Source organism: Coturnix japonica, chromosome W (assembly GCF_054131305.1).
Source record: "Coturnix japonica strain WE chromosome W, WE-NBRP24, whole genome shotgun sequence".
Classification (NCBI taxonomy): Eukaryota; Metazoa; Chordata; class Aves; order Galliformes; family Phasianidae; genus Coturnix; species Coturnix japonica.
The window spans coordinates 189,388-196,992 of NC_140701.1; positions in this window are offsets into that span (position 1 = coordinate 189,388).

The following is a 7,605-nucleotide window of genomic DNA, read 5'->3' on the forward strand; positions in this document are numbered from 1 at the left end:
GAAGCTTTCTAGCAAAATATGACACATTACTTCCAGAATACCTTTTCTCTTCTACAAATTGAGGACATTACTAACAGAAACACCTTTTCTCCTCTACAGAATAAGGACATTTCCAACAGATATATCCTTTTCTGACAGATTTTAGAAAAATTGCACAGGAATATCAATACTTATACCAGAAATAAAAAGGTCTCTCTTAGGTATCACTCTTTACCCTTGCAAAAATACGGTTTTCTTACCAAAATAATGTTTTTCATCTCTACAAACAGCATGTTCTAAACATAAAGGTGGTTTTCATCACCAAAAGAAATCGATTTCTCTTCAAAATTAGCGTTTGTAGCCAAATATGACACATTGTTTCCAGAATAACTCTTTTCATCTAAAAAAGAATGACATTTCCAACAGAAATATCCATTTCTGACAGATTTTAGAAGTAGGTCACATGAATATCAATACTTATCCCAGAAATGAAAAGTACACTCTTACGTATCACTCTTCATCCTTGCAGAACTATGGTTTTCTTCCCAAACTAATGCTTTTCATCCCTACAAATAGCAATTTCTCCCTAAATTACTGGTTTTCATCCCCAAAAGAAGACACATTCTCTTTCAAATGATGCTTTGTAACAAATTATGACTCACTGATTCCAGAATATCTGTCTTCCCCTACAAAATAATGACATTAACATAAGAATTATCCATTTCAGACAGATTTCCCATGTATTTCACACTAATATCAAGACTTACACCAGAAAAAAATGTGTTCTCTCTTAGGTATCACTCTTGAATCTTGCAAAAAATTCATTTTCTTACCAATACAAAGCTTGTCATCATTACAAGTAGCATTTTCTACCCAAAAAATGGTTTTCATCCCCAATAGAAATCGTTTTCTCTACAAATGGTCCCCTGTAGCAACATATGAAACACTGTTATTGGAATACCATTCTCCCTCTTCAAAATAAAGACATTTCCAAAGGAAATATCGATTTCTGACAAATTTTCGAAGAATGTCACACAAAAATCAGTACTATCCCAGAAATAAAAAGTTCTCTCCTAAGAATCATTCTTTATCCTTGCAAAAACATGGTTTTCTCACCAAAATTATGCTTTTTTCCCTTTAAAATAGCGTTGTTTTCCAGAAATACTGGTTTTCATCCCCAGAAGAAGACATTTTCTCTACAAAATGAAGCTTTGTAGCAAAATATGACACATTGCTTCCAGAATACCTTTTCTCTTCTACAAATTGAGGACATTACTAGCAGAAACACCTTTTCTCCTCTACAGAATAAGGACATTTCCAACAGATATATCCTTTTCTGAGAGATTTTAGAAAAATTGCACAGGAATATCAATACTTATACCAGAAATAAAAAGGTCTCTCTTAGGTATCACTCTTTACCCTTGCAAAAATATGGTTTTCTTACCAAAATAATGTTTTTCATCTCTACAAACAGCATGTTCTAAGCATAAAGGTGGTTTTCATCACCAAAAGAAATCGATTTCTCTTCAAAATTAGCGTTTGTAGCCAAATATGACACATTGTTTCCAGAATAACTCTTTTCATCTAAAAAAGAATGACATTTCCAACAGAAATATCCATTTCTGACAGATTTTAGAAGTAGGTCACATGAATATCAATACTTATCCCAGAAATGAAAAGTACACTCTTACGTACCACTCTTCATCCTTGCAGAACTATGGTTTTCTTCCCAAACTAATGCTTTTCATCCCTACAAATAGCAATTTCTCCCTAAATTACTGGTTTTCATCCCCAAAAGAAGACACAATGATGCTTTGTAACAAATTATGACTCACTGATTCCAGAATATCTGTCTTCCCCTACAAAATAATGACATTAACATAAGAATTATCCATTTCAGACAAATTTCCCATGTATTTCACACTAATATCAATACTTACACCAGAAAAAAATGTGTTCTCTCTTAGGTATCACTCTTGAATCTTGCAAAAAATTCATTTTCTTACCAATACAAAGCTTGTCATCATTACAAGTAGCATTTTCTACCCGAAAAAGTGGTTTTCATCCCCAATAGAAATCGTTTTCTCTACAAATGGTCCCCTGTAGCAACATATGAAACACTGTTATTGGAATACCATTCTCCCTCTTCAAAATAAAGACATTTCCAAAGGAAATATCAATTTCTGACAAATTTTAGAAGAATGTCACACAAATATCAGTACCTATCCCAGAAATAAAAAGTTCTCTCCTAAGAATCATTCTTTATCCTTGCAAAAACATGGTTTTCTCACCAAAATTATGCTTTTTATCCCTTTAAAATAGCGTTGTTTCCCAGAAATACTGGTTTTCATCCCCAGAAGAAGACATGTTCTCTACAAAATGAAGCTTTCTAGCAAAATATGACACATTGCTTCCAGAATACCATTTCTCTTCTACAAATTGAGGACATTACTAACAGAAACACCTTTTCTCCTCTACAGAATAAGGACATTTCCAACAGATATATCCTTTTCTGACAGATTTTAGAAAAATTGCACAGGAATATCAATACTTATACCAGAAATAAAAAGGTCTCTCTTAGGTATCACTCTTTACCCTTGCAAAAATACGGTTTTCTTACCAAAATAATGTTTTTCATCTCTACAAACAGCATGTTCTAAACATAAAGGTGGTTTTCATCACCAAAAGAAATCGATTTCTCTTCAAAATTAGCGTTTGTAGCCAAATATGACACATTGTTTCCAGAATAACTCTTTTCATCTAAAAAAGAATGACATTTCCAACAGAAATATCCATTTCTGACAGATTTTAGAAGTAGGTCACATGAATATCAATACTTATCCCAGAAATGAAAAGTACACTCTTACGTATCACTCTTCATCCTTGCAGAACTATGGTTTTCTTCCCAAACTAATGCTTTTCATCCCTACAAATAGCAATTTCTCCCTAAATTACTGGTTTTCATCCCCAAAAGAAGACACATTCTCTTTCAAATGATGCTTTGTAACAAATTATGACTCACTGATTCCAGAATATCTGTCTTCCCCTACAAAATAATGACATTAACATAAGAATTATCCATTTCAGACAGATTTCCCATGTATTTCACACTAATATCAAGACTTACACCAGAAAAAAATGTGTTCTCTCTTAGGTATCACTCTTGAATCTTGCAAAAAATTCATTTTCTTACCAATACAAAGCTTGTCATCATTACAAGTAGCATTTTCTACCCAAAAAAGTGGTTTTCATCCCCAATAGAAATCGTTTTCTCTACAAATGGTCCCCTGTAGCAACATATGAAACACTGTTATTGGAATACCTCTTTCCCTCTTCAAAATAAGGACATTTCCAACAGAAAGATCGATTTCTGACAAATTTTAGAAGTATGTCACGCAAAAATCAGTTCCTATCCCAGAAATAAAAAGTTCTCTATTAAGAATCATTCTTTATCCTTGCAAAAACATGGTTTTCTCACCAAAATTATGCTTTTTATCCTTTTAAAATAGCGTTGTTTCCCAGAAATACTGGTTTTCCTCCCCAGAAGAAGACATTTTCTCTACAAAATGAAGCTTTGTAGCAAAATATGACACATTGCTTCCAGAATACCTTTTCTCTTCTACAAATTGAGGACATTACTAACAGAAACACCTTTTCTCCTCTACAGAATAAGGACATTTCCAACAGATATATCCTTTTCTGACAGATTTTAGGAAAATTTCACAGGAATATCAATACTTATACCAGAAATAAAAAGGTCTCTCTTAGGTATCACTCTTTACCCTTGCAAAAATACGGTTTTCTTACCAAAATAATGTTTTTCATCTCTACAAACAGCATGTTCTAAACATAAAGGTGGTTTTCATCACCAAAAGAAATCGATTTCTCTTCAAAATTAGCGTTTGTAGCCAAATATGACACATTGTTTCCAGAATAACTCTTTTCATCTAAAAAAGAATGACATTTCCAACAGAAATATCCATTTCTGACAGATTTTAGAAGTAGGTCACATGAATATCAATACTTATCCCAGAAATGAAAAGTACAGTCTTACGTATCACTCTTCATCCTTGCAGAACTATGGTTTTCTTCCCAAACTAATGCTTTTCATCCCTACAAATAGCAATTTCTCCTTAAATTACTGGTTTTCATCCCCAAAAGAAGACACATTCTCTTTCAAATGATGCTTTGTAACAAATTATGACTCACTGATTCCAGAATATCTGTCTTCCCCTACAAAATAATGACATTAACATAAGAATTATCCATTTCAGATAGATTTCCCATGTATTTCACACTAATATCAAGACTTACACCAGAAAAAAATGTGTTCTCTCTTAGGTATCACTCTTGAATCTTGCCAAAAATTCATTTTCTTACCAATACAAAGCTTTTCATCATTACAAGTAGCATTTTCTACCCAAAAAAGTGGTTTTCATCCCCAATAGAAATCGTTTTCTCTACAAATGGTCCCCTGTAGCGACATATGAAACACTGTTATTGGAATACCTCTTTCCCTCTTCAAAATAAGGACATTTCCAACAGAAATATCGATTTCTGACAAATTTTAGAAGAATGTCACACAAATATCAGTACCTATCCCAGAAATAAAAAGTTCTCTCCTAAGAATCATTCTTTATCCTTGCAAAAACATGGTTTTCTCACCAAAATTATGCTTTTTTCCCTTTAAAATAGCGTTGTTTCCCAGAAATACTGGTTTTCATCCCCAGAAGAAGACATTTTCTCTACAAAATGAAGCTTTGTAGCAAAATATGACACATTGCTTCCAGAATACCTTTTCTCTTCTACAAATTGAGGACATTACTAGCAGAAAAACCTTTTCTCCTCTACAGAATAAGGACATTTCCAACAGATATATCCTTTTCTGAGAGATTTTAGAAAAATTGCACAGGAATATCAATACTTATACCAGAAATAAAAAGGTCTCTCTTAGGTATCACTCTTTACCCTTGCAAAAATACGGTTTTCTTACCAAAATAATGTTTTTCATCTCTACAAACAGCATGTTCTAAACATAAAGGTGGTTTTCATCACCAAAAGAAATCGATTTCTCTTCAAAATTAGCGTTTGTAGCCAAATATGACACATTGTTTCCAGAATAACTCTTTTCATCTAAAAAAGAATGACATTTCCAACAGAAACAGCGATTTCTGACAAATTTTAGAAGTAGGTCACATGAATATCAACACTTATCCCAGAAATGAAAAGTACACTTTTAGGCATCACTCTTCATCCTTGCAAAACTATGGTTTTCTTCCCAAACTAATGCTTTTCATCCCTACAAATAGCAATTTCTCCCTAAATTACTGGTTTTCATCCCCAAAAGAAGACACATTCTCTTTCAAATGATGCTTTGTAACAAATTATGACTCACTGATTCCAGAATATCTGTCTTCCCCTGCAAAATAATGACATTAACATAAGAATTATCCATTTCAGACAAATTTCCCATGTATTTCACACTAATATCAAGACTTACACCAGAAAAAAATGTGTTCTCTCTTAGGTATCACTCTTGAATCTTGCCAAAAATTCTTTTTCTTACCAATACAAAGCTTGTCATCATTACAAGTAGCATTTTCTACCCAAAAAAGTGGTTTTCATCCCCAATAGAAATCGTTTTCTCTACAAATGGTCCCCTGTAGCAACATATGAAACACTGTTATTGGAATACCATTCTCCCTCTTCAAAATAAAGACATTTCCAAAGGAAATTTCGATTTCTGACAAATTTTCGAAGAATGTCACACAAATATCAGTACTATCCCAGAAATAAAAAGTTCTCTCCTAAGAATCATTCTTTATCCTTGCAAAAACATGGTTTTCTCACCAAAATTATGCTTTTTTCCCTTTAAAATAGCGTTGTTTCCCAGAAATACTGGTTTTCATCCCCAGAAGAAGACATGTTCTCTACAAAATGAAGCTTTGTAGCAAAATATGACACATTGCTTCCAGAATACCTTTTCTCTTTTACAAATTGAGGACATTACTAGCAGAAACACCTTTTCTCCTCTACAGAATAAGGACATTTCCAACAGATATATCCTTTTCTGACAGATTTTAGAAAAATTGCACAGGAATATCAATACTTATACCAGAAATAAAAAGGTCTCTCTTAGGTATCACTCTTTACCCTTGCAAAAATACGGTTTTCTTACCAAAATAATGTTTTTCATCTCTACAAACAGCATGTTCTAAACATAAAGGTGGTTTTCATCACCAAAAGAAATCGATTTCTCTTCAAAATTAGCGTTTGTAGCCAAATATGACACATTGTTTCCAGAATAACTCTTTTCATCTAAAAAAGAATGACATTTCCAACAGAAATATCCATTTCTGACAGATTTTAGAAGTAGGTCACATGAATATCAATACTTATCCCAGAAATGAAAAGTACAGTCTTACGTATCACTCTTCATCCTTGCAGAACTATGGTTTTCTTCCCAAACTAATGCTTTTCATCCCTACAAATAGCAATTTCTCCCTAAATTACTGGTTTTCATCCCCAAAAGAAGACACATTCTCTTTCAAATGATGCTTTGTAACAAATTATGACTCACTGATTCCAGAATATCTGTCTTCCCCTACAAAATAATGACATTAACATAAGAATTATCCATTTCAGACAAATTTCCCATGTATTTCACACTAATATCAAGACTTACACCAGAAAAAAATGTGTTCTCTCTTAGGTATCACTCTTGAATCTTGCAAAAAATTCATTTTCTTACCAATACAAAGCTTGTCATCATTACAAGTAGCATTTTCTACCCAAAAAAGTGGTTTTCATCCCCAATAGAAATCGTTTTCTCTACAAATGGTCCCCTGTAGCAACATATGAAACACTGTTATTGGAATACCTCTTTCCCTCTTCAAAATAAGGACATTTCCAACAGAAATATCAATTTCTGACAAATTTTAGAAGAATGTCACACAAATATCAGTACCTATCCCAGAAATAAAAAGTTCTCTCCTAAGAATCATTCTTTATCCTTGCAAAAACATGGTTTTCTCACCAAAATTATGCTTTTTATCCCTTTAAAATAGCATTGTTTCCCAGAAATACTGGTTTTCATCCCCAGAAGAAGACATTTTCTCTACAAAATGAAGCTTTGTAGCAAAATATGACACATTGCTTCCAGAATACCTTTTCTCTTCTACAAATTGAGGACATTACTAACAGAAACACCTTTTCTCCTCTACAGAATAAGGACATTTCCAACAGATATATCCTTTTCTGAGAGATTTTAGAAAAACTGCACAGGAATATCAATACTTATACCAGAAATAAAAAGGTCTCTCTTAGGTATCACTCTTTACCCTTGCAACAATATGGTTTTCTTACCAAAATAATGTTTTTCATCTCTACAAACAGCATGTTCTAAACATAAAGGTGGTTTTCATCACCAAAAGAAATCGATTTCTCTTCAAAATTAGCGTTTGTAGCCAAATATGACACATTGTTTCCAGAATAACTCTTTTCATCTAAAAAAGAATGACATTTCCAACAGAAATATCCATTTCTGACAGATTTTAGAAGTAGGTCACATGAATATCAATACTTATCCCAGAAATGAAAAGTACACTCTTAGGTATCACTCTTCAT